The 13729-nt window shown below is 36.8% G+C and overlaps 1 long non-coding RNA gene across 2 annotated transcripts in view; it reads left to right on the plus strand.

Moving 5' to 3' along the window:
• The window catches only part of LOC117565067 (uncharacterized), an 85135-nt gene that overhangs the window by 25928 nt on the left and 45478 nt on the right, over positions 1 to 13729 (plus strand). For both annotated transcript variants that reach the window (XR_004571809.2, XR_007954619.1), the window contains exons 2-3: positions 12225 to 12262; positions 13082 to 13117. This is a non-coding gene — a long non-coding RNA (uncharacterized LOC117565067). The remainder of the gene's footprint in view (positions 1 to 12224; positions 12263 to 13081; positions 13118 to 13729) is intronic.

Here is a 13729-nt window from a genome sequence, read left to right on the forward strand (position 1 = left end):
ATCATTGCCTACGAGTTGCTGTACTTAAGTGTTGTTCAAGTCTTTATTACGTATACGCCGAGTGTAGAAGCTAACAGACTACGCGCAATTAGAGACAACAACAGCAGCAACAACAATTGCCTCTTCTTTTACTCCACTTTGTGTGTGTGCGTGTGTTGCCCGCTGGCACATAATCTGCATACAAATGCGTTGATTTGCCTAATCGACGCCTATTTGTACGGTCCAAAAAGCGTCGAGGAAACTTTTGCGCCATGTTTAGATGTGAAATTATCAAAACGAGAGCGCGCGCAACGGTTTATTGTATGGTTAGGAGCGGGGGGTTGGAAGAGGGAAGTAAGTGGTAGGCAGAAAACGAAACGGAAAATAAGCCGGCGTTTAATTTTTGGAAGCGAGCGTGCAACACGCATTAAAATTAAAAGCGAACAAACAGCGAAGACGCCACACACACAGAGAGAGAAAGAGAGAGAGCGAAACAGGGCCAAGAAGGCGTCGCTGGCAACGTAAAGCGTACGTGCTGCAGAGATCGTTACGGCCAGCAACAAAAGCTGCATGACAAAGGGGGACAGGAAGGGAAATGAAACTAGAAAGGAAAGAGAAAGCGACGCTAGTCTCGACAATGTTTTGCATTTGCATGAAAATGTTTTGCATGTCAGTCTTATTCTTTTTTCGTTTTTTCGTTTTCATTTGCGGGAGTTATGGTTAATTTCCCAGGCAATGTTTGACTGTTAAATACTCTGTAAAATGGCAAGGTAGATGAAGAATGTTTAGAAGAAATATAAAAAAAAATGGAGAAGGATATACTTAAGTTTTCCGACAAATTCTGGTATTACTCTTAATATTTGTAAATAGTATTTGAAAATGTAGTTTCTATAGCATATACCTTTTATGTGGCATATTGAATAACTGAGTATCTTCAGTCTTCAAGCAGCCAAAATCAATTGACAAACGTTGTCTGCCAACTCTCTGCCTGGCTTACCCCTGGCGCAAGGACATTGCCACACATATGGCATCTAATGATATAGATGCTCGCATTCTCATTGTCTTCGATATGTCTGCGGCACGTGCGACACAACGTTGCTCCAGCTGCTGCGGCTGTCTGCTCCGCCCATTTTGGGAAATGTGTTGTACAATTGAAGAAAAACGAATCCTTTCTGGAATCGCGTCTGTTTGAAATTCCTTCTTTTTTGTTTGCATGCTTTTGCTTTTGCTTTTGAGCTGTCGCATTGACGCTTCAACGCTGCAAAAGCCGAGTCGATTTCGTCGTCGTCGTCGTTTGAGAGATAAACGACGCTTGGGGAACCATTTTCATTTGCTGCCCCTAACATTTGCGCATTTCCGTTTCCGCTCCGCCTGCTCAGTCGCTGACTTCCGCTGCGATTTTGCCTTCGACGCTCTGCTCTGCTTTCAGTCGCTTTCTTTCCGCCGCTAATCGCCAGGCGACGATTCCCATTGTTATTGTTGTTGCCGGCGGAACGCAAATTACAGCTTCGAGTCAAGGCGGTAATTACTATTTTATGCGAGGAGAATTGATTTGTTGAAGAGTTAGTTGGAATATATACTAAGATTTATATATAATAAATAGTAAAAAAATATGAAATATTTTCGTAAAAGCGATGAGAAAATGAAATGTGACCTTCAGCATAGATAATGATTAGCATAAATAAGTTTTCTTCAACAATAACTTCATTGCATAACATTTACCTATACGACTTAGATAAATTATTTATTAATTAAATACTTACTTTTTTAAACATAAAAGCTGAGATTTAATACAAATATGATATCTAAAGGAACATAACTTAATTCTAAAGGAACTTTGGTATATTTTTGTATTTTTGGTACTCAACTCGATTTATATGCATCAATATACCAAGAATATCCTTCGGTATATTTTTGAATTTTTGGCATATAATCTAAAGAAACTCAACTCTATTTTTGATATATAATCTAAAGGAACTCAACTCCATTTTATACATCAAAATACCAAGTATATCCTTTGGTATATTTTTGGTATAAAAACTAAGGGAACTCAACTTGATTTTTATACATTAATATACTTAGTATATCCTTCGGTATATTTTCGTATTTTTGGTATATAATCGAAAGGAACTCAACTCTATTTTATACATCAATATACCAAGAATATCCTTTAGTATATATTTTTGTATTTTTTGGTATAAAAACTAAGGGAACTCATCTCGATTTTTATACATTAATATACCAAGAATATCCTTCGGTATATTTTTGTATCTTTGGCATATAATCTAAAGGAACTCAACTCTATTTTTATACATCAATATACAAAATACTACTATCTGTATATTTTAGTATTTTTGAGATATAAATTCGGTATATTATTGAAAAGGAATATCATGTAACTTTCTTCCTTGTTTATTATAATACATCCTACTATTATATTTATATTTTAATATACTTTTTTATCTATACAAATCATGAGATAGTACAAGAACAAAATTCAGTTAAAGTTCATAAAACTCACTTTGACTCTTAGAACTTTTGTAGCTACTCGTGCTGTTTAATTGTTTTCGCTTGCTGTCACAACGCAGCGCATAAATTGAAAGTTCTCTCTATCTCTCCACTTTGGCACATCTCTCATCACAATTCTCAAATGCATTAAGCGATAATCGAATTGGTGCTTGGCAACGCGAATTATGCGTGGCCAGTGTCGACCAGCGCGGACTATCTATTCTCTCCTCTCAGTCTGTAGCTCGTTCGTTCTTGCGTAATTTATTGGCTATCCGCGGCACTCTAACAGCAGCCTCTAAATATGGAAAATCAGAGGCGCAATTAAAAGCTGCACATGGCATAATTTAGCGACACCTCTGGCCAGAGTTCAGCGCACACATAAATCCAGTGCAGCGCTCACTATGAGCTGGAGCATGGCGATATATTTCTACTCAGCCCGAAATGGCTGAGGCGATAATTTGCAATTTGTGTGTGTATGGCAGCGAACACAAAAATGGTTTATATAAATTGCACTCGCGTTTAGCTGGAAGAGAAACAAGGAGGAACACAGGAAACTGAGCGCAACAGGATGCAGGATGCAGGCTGCAGGACTGCAATTGGGCAATTTTTGCTCGCCAGCTTGGCAGTCGCCATTATTCTATGGTTGACCGTTTTTTTGGAGTTCGTATCGCTTTGCGGCTTGTTGCAGCAACAAATCTGTTGGCCCTGTTGACTCCACTTGACTTGGCCTTGTCGCCTGGTTCTGGATCAGTTGTTGTTGTTGTTGCTTGGCCTGTCTTTAACCGGTTTTTGGCCGCCGCCACCGCCACCATTACGTTAAATATTTTATGAACCATTAAAAGTTTTGCAAATTTTATGGCCGCTTTGCATATAAACATACCCGAGCATAAAATGGAGCGCCAAGAGTGCGCGTCAAGCTGCCGGCATAGCTCACTTTCAATACACGACAGTTCTCTCTCTCTCTCTCTTTCTTTTTATATCCCTCTCTGTCTTTCTCTCTGTCACTGCCTGCAGGCTACAAGTTGGCTACAGGCTGTGCTCCAGTATGTCACGACTTGTGCAAATGACTGGGCCATCAGAGAGTGCCAAAGGAGCTCATAAAACATCCTTGGTAAATGTATGCACACATACACACACACACACACAGAGAGACTCATATATGTATGTACATATATATGCTTGAATATATATGTTGTAAGTATTTTTGACAACAAAGCGAAATGTCGAAAGTTTGCCCAAAAAGCAACGAATGAAAGTTGCAAAGAAAGAAACGGAAGCTGTCGATGGCATTGTAACGATGTCAAAGGCAATAAACGTTCACAATAACAGCCATCTACAACAGCAGCAACAACAACAACAACAGCAACAACAACACCAACAACAACATGAAGAGAAACAACAACACAAAGCAGATATCTGCGTTTATGCAAAAATCAACTCATGAAATTGGGTCAAAATAGCGTGAATACGAGTTATAACTATACGCAGATTGAACACAAATTCAGGCTTCATGATGCACCATGAATTGAAAAATATGTATGTACGTGTGTGTGCGCTTGTGGAGAAAATAGGAAAACACGAGATTGAGTAAAATTGAAAAGGAAAATCTGAAATGAAATAGCAAGTAATCTAGTCGGATTGACAACAATAGCAGCTTGCCATTTTTGAGTGGCAAACTTCTATTGTTAACATATTTTGTTTTAAAGAATGTATGTAAGAATAAATGAAGAAGAAGTTGGTTAGGAACTTCATTGACTTGTCAAACTTTTCATCAATTTAAATGCGTGCGAGTCTCTCAAGAAGCAAAACAACTTCAATTGACACATGTTGATAAATAGTTGCAATAACAAGTATTATATTATTTATGGTTGACAAAGGAATGCCTGCAATTTTAATATGACCCTTGGCCCATTTGATTTTGCCTTTGACTTCTCCACTATGAATGATCAACGGTTTGTCCTTTTCCTGCCGCAAACTTGCGGCTATGTAAACACTTGAAAATTTGCACAAAACATTTTACAGATTTGTGTATAGGCATAACAACAACAACAACGACAGCAACAAAAACTAGAGCGATAACAAGAGCAGCAACAAATATGAAGCATGCCTTGAGGCAAAAGTTTTATACTCGCCTTCGGGAAGTAAAAGTTGTGCTTTGCTTTTGGTTTGGGCAAACAAACCGAAAGTCGCCAGAGGCAAGAGGAGCGAGAGTAAAAGGGGTAAACTGAAAGGTGGACAGGTGAACAGGTAAACAGTTGAGCAGGTGACAGGCGACAGGTGTAAAACTAACTGAGTGACTGACTCGACTGACTCGACTGACTGACTGACTGACTCGACTGTGTGTCACACATGCAGATGCAATGCCAGAGAGTGTTACAAGGCCGCCGGCAGACAACAACACACAAAAAGTAGAATGAGATGGAGGCGGAGGAGGAGGAGACAGCTGGTTGGTAAAGTTTAAAGCCGTGAGAAAGTTTTAATTAACAAAATTAATGTTATGGCATCGTTGCAATACACACACACATACACCCACACACACACACACATACAGACAAATGCAATCAGGCAGCCGCCTCTGTTGGTAACTAAAATATGCCGCGCCTGAATGTTTATGCATGAGCATTGACGATGAGGCGCCGCATGAATTCTATCTTTCTATTTTGTTGAGCTCTTCGCTGTGCTTTACTCGGTGCTGTGCCTCTCATTAAAAACATTACAACAACGAGCAGAAACAACAACTACCCAAACTACAACAACAACTACAAACAACTGCAACTGAAACTGTAGCCCTGCAGTGTGCAACTAGCAACAGCTGCGCGTCTCACGCTGCGTATGCTTAATTTCTGTGCAATTTTTTAGCTGCAGGTGGCGTATGTGAAATGTGAGGAGGCGTGGCTCGTCTGATGTGGTGTGGTGTGCTGTGGTGGTGGAAAAAGAAAAGAAACCGTTCGTTGCCAGAAACGTGCGTAAGCCTTCAACAACGTCGACTATTGCTCATTTATTTTGTTTCAACATTCGCACTTGCAGCGTAAAAGTGGCAAGCGAAATACCTACATAAACAACTACAAGAACACTTGCGGACGCATGCTCGACTATTAGATACCCTCGCTGACTGCATAAATAAGCCACACATTTGCAATGTAAAGCCAGGGTATAAGAGAAAAGCGAATGCAAATTAATGTTGCCTACTTTTGTGCGCACATTTAATGAGCAGCAAGTGAAAGCTGCGTTTGCATCTTGCTTCAGTGTTCGTCGTCGGCCAAATTGATGACGCTATGCTTATGAATTTACCTTCAATGTCAGCTTTGAGATACTTGCACAGCTGCAACAGCAGCTAAAGTAAACGACAAATAAATGAAGGCAACTTCGAGTGAAAATGTTGGCAAATGTTTAACGAAATAATTGAAATATTCAAGGAATTCATATGCCAAATGAACAATGACTTAAACAGCAGTTTGCGTGCAGTTGTATTAACATGCCATTTATAATTGATATTATTGTTATTAATTAACAATAGAATTTAATTCAACTCAAGCTCGTTGTGAAACTACAACAGAGCTTTTGCTAAAATCAAGCACAAGTCTTTAACATAATTTGATGAATAGAAAATTCAGCACAATATCAAAATGATTGTTCAATTTTCACCTTACATTTGTGTAATGTATCATTAAGGGGTTAGTAATAAATAAGTCTGTAAGATGCTTGACTATATAAATTATGTTTAATGAGCGTTAAATTAGAGTTTTATCTTAACATCACAAGCCTGGCTTAAAATTCAAAATTTCTTAATAAGCTTAATAATCGAGCTCAAGTATCTAATATAAAACAATGAACAGAATTAAAATATCTAAAATGGGCTAGTTTATAGATTAAGCTAAATGTATACAATATAATATTATATATTGAAAGTGCGTAAAATTGGAGTCTTTATCAACAAATCGCAAGCATATTTCGAAATTATAAATTTCTTAGTGAAAATTGAGCTCAAGTCTCTAATATAAAACAATGAAGATAAAATGCAGCACAATATTAGCGTCAATAATGAATTTTCATGACAAAGGACATATATTAATAGATTAGTCTATAAGATATTGTATTTAATGTGCGTTAAATTAGAGTTTTATCTGAACATCACAAGCCTGGTTTCAAATTCAAAATTTCTTAATAAGCTGCTACTTAAATAAAGCTCAATTCTCAATGGAGCACAATATTAGCGTCAATAATACATTTTCATGTCAAATAAAGGGCTTAGATTAGGCCGAATAACGATGAACTATAAGGTATTGTATTTAATATGCGTAAAATTGGAAATTTGAAATTTCTTTGATGCTGCTAAAATCCAACTCCTGTCCTTAATTAGCTACAAAGAATACATTATGCAGTAAAATAATAGTGTGATTAAAATATCAAATAATAAGCTAGTTTGTTGACAATATATTCAATGTGCATAAAATTGGAGTTGTTATCAACATATCACAAGCATATTTCGAAATTATAAATTTCTTAGTGAAAATTGAGCTCAAGTCAATATAAAACAATGAAGATAAAATGCAGCACAATATTAGCGTCAATAATGAATTTTCATGACAAAGGACATATATTAATAGATTAGTCTATAAGATGTATTTAATGTGCGTTAAATTAGAGTTTTTACTGCACAGCTAAAGTTGCTTGATGAACTTCGATGGAAAATTGAAGCCGACAGACAATGCGAGTGAAATGAAAATGATAATTTGATTAAGCTGTAAGCTTGGGTTGCATCATTGGCTCTCGGTTTGCACATGAGAGGAGATCTTCTTCTGCTCACTTTTCTGCCAATTGCAATTCAACTTTACTTATACGCCTGGCCACGCCCACTTAATGCGTATCAGCATCATTCTCGTCGTCATCAGGATTCGTGTAACGTCATTGTAAATGTAAATGTACAACTCGACGCATTAATTATGCAACGAGTGCTTCAACATGCATATATGCAGATATGTGTGTGTGTGTGTATGTAAGTAGGATGGTTTTGGTATCCCACAGCTACAGCTTCAGATCTTTTCACAGAGCATTTATGTGTATTAAATACTTTTAAATGCATGTTTCCATGGCCCATGATTATAGCGCCCTGCTCAAGTGGATAACATTTTAATTAAATTGCAGGCTTTTCAAGTTTCCGCGAAACTTGAACTTTAAATGCGCTCGACACATCAAGTATACGCCAGTTTGTACGAGTCAAAGCGAACATCAGCGATAATTTAAAGTTTGACACTGTGCTCGTTGAAAGTTAGTTGAGTTTTCATAACCGCCACCCATAGGATAGAAGGGTATTATAACGTTGTGTCTGCATGAAATGTATGTAACAGGTAAAAGGAGGTGTTTTCGATATTCTTTATCAGCGAGACCATATAGCCATGTCCGTCTGTTCATTTTTATCTGCCCGTTTTTTTTTTCATGCCCCCGCAAACGTAAATTTGAACTTACAGTATAGAATAATAAATGCAGTCTATATAATTCCTGGAACAACAGGCGTATACTTGATGTTTTGCGATGCGATAAAAATTATATAATATAGTATTTGAAAAATTCTTTTACTTGGGAAAAAACGGGTCTTAGTTGCTTTAGCTGACAATCTGGTATGTTTTGTATTTTATGGTATAATGTTGTACTATATAAACATACCAAATACAGTATTTTGTGTATTGTATATTTTCAAAATTATACAGCACTGTTTTGCTTTAATTCAAAATGTGTAGCGGGTATCTCACAATCAAGAACTTTAGCTTTCTTACTCGTTGTCAAGTGTTACAGTATAAGTAAAGATTTAAAGAAAAATGGCAACGTTTAATTTTCAGACAGTTATTATTGCGTTTCCCTCTATAGGGTATCAGATCATCAAGCAGTCTTCCTTTTGAGTGCCTTGCGTACACATTGTTTATTGTATTTAAAGCCGAAGCAGCGATTGCTCTGTCTGCTTCAGCTGGAGTCTCTTACTTTGTGGCCCTCTTTCACTCTTGGTTTGGCTGGCCGCAGCAGCTGTCGCATTAACCAGCGGCCATTTTGCTGCTGCTGTTGCTGCCGGCCTGTCCGCCATTGTCTGTGGCAATGGCAATGGCAATGGCGTCCGTCTGCTTGTTATTAAAATACATAAATAATAAGCGGCATGTCAGCAGCGGCTTTTGTTGTTGCTTTCGATGTTGCTGTTGCTGTACAGGGCGAGTAGTTACTGCTTTTGGTTACTGCCACTGCTGCCAGTTGTTGCTCTTGTTGTATAGTATATTGTTATAGCCCCGTCAGGCACTTAAGCGGCCGCATACGCATCCACATCCACATCCACATCCACGTCGACATTCGCGTGGCCAACATCCGCAGGCCGCCGGCTTCGGTTTGGTTTGTTCTGACTCTCTTGAGCTGCTCCTTTTGAGTGGTCTGTTGGTCAGCAGCTTATTGCCAGCCTCATTTTAAAGACTGCCAAATTAGCTACAGATAATATTTACATACTTGCTCTTGCTCTATAAAAAGAGTAAGTACTTGAAATGTAAACGAAAGTATGTAAATTTCACTTATTGTTGTCTCTGGCAAGCTGATTGATCGCCTTAAGGTATTTGGCTTATTGGCATTAAAACAATTTATTCCTTGCATCTTAAATGGGACTTACGAAAAAATTGCCTTGCTATATTTAAACGTTAATCAATGACCGACTGGCCAATTGGCTTATTGACTGAGTCATTGCAATTTATGTAAAATAAGGAAAGCAATTAATTGATATTAATAATTTAAAATTCTTTTCTTGGCTTTATTCTTTGTATCTTAAGTAGGACTTAATATGAAATTTATAGTCTATTTATATTTTCAAGAAAGATTTGCTGAGCGACGAACTAATTGAATAAAGAAAGGGGACTTAAGGAACATAAACAAAACAGTTTATGAAATGTTAATTCATAAAATACTACTGAAATGAATTAATTGTTTCATCGATTCATATTCAAATTCTTTAGTGCATGAAAAAATCTCTTTATAAAATTTTGGTATACTGACAAAAATTAGTTCTAAGTTCAAGATTTTGGCTTTAGTACTAAGAATTTTGGCCTAAAAAGTGCGTCAAGAACATGCAAATCTTAATGTTAGAAAACACATTTAAAGAAATTTCTACGGATAACAGAAACTTAAATCTAGTATTTTTAGTCAAATTTTGAGAAATTTGCATTTTCAGACAATGTTCTTAGTTCTAAGAATTTGTTTTTATAGTGCTCTTATAGTGCTTTGAATGTTCTTGATTTAACAAATTGGTCTTTTTTCAGTGTAGATAAAATTCTATAAAATATTAAAAAGCAAATTTCATATTTTTCTCGATTTTTCTTTTCAAAATTATGGCAACCGTATTTTCTTAAATATTCTTTATTTGTAGTATGCAAATATTTATTGAAATTGTTTACATATTATTTGTTTTTATATTGCTGCAGTTTCGAATGCATTTTTACGATTGCTTAAACAAGAGCAACCAGCAGGCGTTAATCATATTCAAGTCTTTATAATGGCTTCTCGATTGTAAACAATGCCCATGCCAGATGCTCGTAAGCTGCAAGCAAGTATTATATCTATATATATGAATGTATATGATATGTATATATGTATGGTAAGTAGAATACAGCCCCTGGTGTGATAGTTGCCTTATTTCCATGGTCAATGTTTTAATGTCCGCCAGCAATAAAATATATTTGTTTTAATTTTCACATTCTCACTCGGTGCTCATCATTATAATCTGCATACGTTGAAAGGGTGTTTATGTTTATGCCTTAACTGGAATTCTTTTATTAGCTTCTCTAAAGTTTCTTTTCATTCTACAGGATATTCAGAAAGCCCATCAGCGGTTTGTACAATATGCTTTTGCAATCTTACTGGTTTTATTATAGTCATGGGCAATTTTTAATTTGTGCCTGAGTCGGGTTCAGCGTTTGCTGTTTTTCCATTTATTTGCCCAGGCTTTCTCTGCGCTTCGTTTCTCCCTGGAGAGATAGAGAGAAAGAGAGAGAGAGAGAGTGGTGTGTGTGTATGTGCAGTTTTATAACTAGCATATTAAGCCAGCGATTTCAGTGTGTAATGCTCGCTGAATATTCTGCAGCACATGCAACAATAAAACAACAACAAATTGTAAATATGCACGACAATCGCGTGCTCTATAATTGCAATTATATGGTATGCAATTCTAAAAATAATTTATAAATAATATTTACTTTATAATCTTTATATTTTCTAATTACATGACTTCAACAAATATTTTCGCATTGAGACTGCCCCAAGAGCTAATTGATTGTAGGGTATTAAAATATATATATTTTACTAAAGAGTAATGTACGGTTTTTTTATGGCTGCTGTTGCATTTAATTTTATTGCACTTGTTCTTGTTGTTGTTGTTGTTGCTGTTCGCAATGTTGTTGCTCTTGTTTTTATGGGCGAAGTGCAAAAATCAATTGAAAAGCTTTTTATTTTCGAAGTATTTCAAATGTAAAATGATTTAAATGAAAGCCGCGACCATTTTGCATATTTTGATGGCCTCATTTCTTTTTTTCGTTTCGTTTTTCGGAGGGTAGCAACAGATCTCGAGCAAGGTCGAGCGGGGAGTGTGTGTGAGTGTTAGAGGAGCTGGAGAACTTGCTGACAGGGTCGTTCTCGGCACATAATCGACATGTACATCAAATTTATGTGGCAGCAGTTGTAAGCGGCAGACATGACCATAAAATGGCTTACCAACTAGGAAACTAACTGTGAGTGGGCCTCCAGAAACAGAACAGAACAGAACTCTGAACTAGGTCCGATCCGGGGTCATAACATTTAAAGTCAAATTACGGCAAATGGTCGCAAAGTGTGTGATTTAAATGCACTTGGGCGACACTTTAAGACGCTCAATTGCTCGCTTTATTGTGCGGCCATAAAAAGGCAATGCCTGGAGTGTTTGGAGCACTGCTCCAAGAAGACAGAGGAGAGAGAGACAGAGGCTGGAGAGAGAATGAGTGCGTTGTGGCCCCCGAAAAGCCGAGCAATTGTCGCCTGAGTCACGTTTGTCACATAAACTCAACGCTCGACTGACGGCGGTCAACGGAACAAGTGAAAAACTATTATTATTTGGCTGCAGCACCCTCTACTCAGTAACCCCCCTTTCTCACTCTCTCTCTCTGCTCTCTCATCCTTCCAAACTCGCCCACTCAAACACTCAGCACCTCCTTGGCTAAAGTGAGTGTTTTGGCCCTCAGTTCGTAAATCCATCAGCTTTATGTTTTTTGTTCAAATTTTATGGGCGCCCGTTCAAGTTTCTCTTTTTTTTTCTTTTTTTGAGACAGCACCAAATGAGGAAGGCGGCTGGGCTTGTAGAGCGAGGGGAAGGCGGTGTAGCTTGAGGGGGCGAATTTCTTTGACGACGCTGCAGTTTTTTAGAACTTGAGTCAGTTGAGGCAACCGAGGCTGAGGTTGAGGCTGCGCTCTCAGCACAAAAATTAATTTGATATTCTCGCTGACAGACTGGCACATAATACAAAAAAAAAAAAAAAAAAAAAAAAATCCCACATTCGGGTTAGCCGAGCTCATCAGGCGCGGCGACATTTACTCAATTAAATTTCGATGCAGAGATGAGCGAACTCAATACTTTAAAACAAATTATAAATAAATTTGAATATTATAAGCTTATTCTATTTATAAGTGTCTCACAAATTTTTTCTGCATTCAAATTAATGTATATTAAAACATTTTTTTTTTTACAGAATACAAAAATGTGCTTTGATGGTTAAGTTAAAAAAAGGTGAGTTAATTTTATGATGAAATTTAATGATAAATTGCCGTATTTTAGGTGAGCGTGTTAAGGTGTCATATAATAATAACGAACATAGAATAAATACTGCAGTATTTATGATTTTTAAATATTTTGTTGCGATCGGATAAAAATTGTCGAAGCAAATTAAGAAATATTTTGAATGACTAAAAAAGGCCACTGTAATTGGATCTTATTTGCTTTGGCTGACAATCTAATCAATTTAGTATTCTATTTCATATTTTGAATGTAGAATTATATTGATATACCAAATAATCCATTCAGTATATTTTCGGTATATTTGTGGAATGTATTTTATATTTTTTAAGTGGAAACAATTGGGTATACCAAATATAGCTTTCGGCATATTTCAGTATATTGAGGTATATTTTCGGTATATTTTCAGAATATGGTTTTATTGAAAATGCGGTTTCTATTTTCTATTTCGACTATATCAGCATTCCAAACATAGCCTTCAGTATATTTTAGTATATTTTCGGTATAATTAAGGCAATTTGTGCGTACTTCACTGGAGCCCTCATATTGAATTTAAGGCACATGATTTGCATGCATTGCATTGAATTTAAGGCACATGATTTGCTAAGTAAATATGAATATTAAAAAATTTCTTTTATATTTATTATTCATCTAGCTGAACATCTATAATATTCAATTAGTTTGCGGAGTACTTATATATTTTAATGTATATTTATTGTGTTATTTTAACTAATATTCTTAACATACAATTTGCTGAGTAATACTTAAAATTAGTAAATTGAAATTTTAATTTAAAATTTTTTTTCTTTTTAGGAACTAAAAGAGTTAATAAGCTGGCTGTATGACGGGGTGAGTTGCTTTTGCTTTAAATTCTAAACACTCGTATTCAATTTTGTACAGTCAAACTGTAAAGGAACCGCATGACTATTAAATATAGTACTATAAATAGCTTCAGCTGCAGTTCTGCTTTCCTGTAAGTAACTTACAGGAACACATAAATGTGTCACAACTGAATTTTAAATGACTTTATGAAGAGCAGAGAATCTGTAGTATATTTTGTATTGAAAGGGGAGAGAGAGAGATAGAGAGAGAGCGTGAAATTTGCTTACACTTGTCGGGTAATTGCTGCCAAGTGGCAATGGCAAGTGGTTGACTGAGGTGGTAGAGCAGAGCAGAGTGGAAACGAAGAGTAGGAGGATAGATGAATGGATGGATGGATGGCACTGGGACTCGTTGTCGAGGCTGCTGCTGTTGCTGTTGCTGCAGCAGGCTGCTGTCAGGCCCAAGTCAAGCAATCTACGAGGCGAGGCATCACTGGAGACGCAACCGCATTCATTTGCCAAATTAATGGCATTTCATTTGGGCGCTTCATTCATGCAAGGATGTCGTCATCGTTCTTCACACTCGCTCCGTCGCAGTCGTCCTAGTGTTGTACTCCTCGTTCTCATTCCCGTTCTCGTT

This window comes from Drosophila albomicans, chromosome 2L, assembly GCF_009650485.2.
Source record: "Drosophila albomicans strain 15112-1751.03 chromosome 2L, ASM965048v2, whole genome shotgun sequence".
NCBI lineage: Eukaryota > Metazoa > Arthropoda > Insecta > Diptera > Drosophilidae > Drosophila > Drosophila albomicans.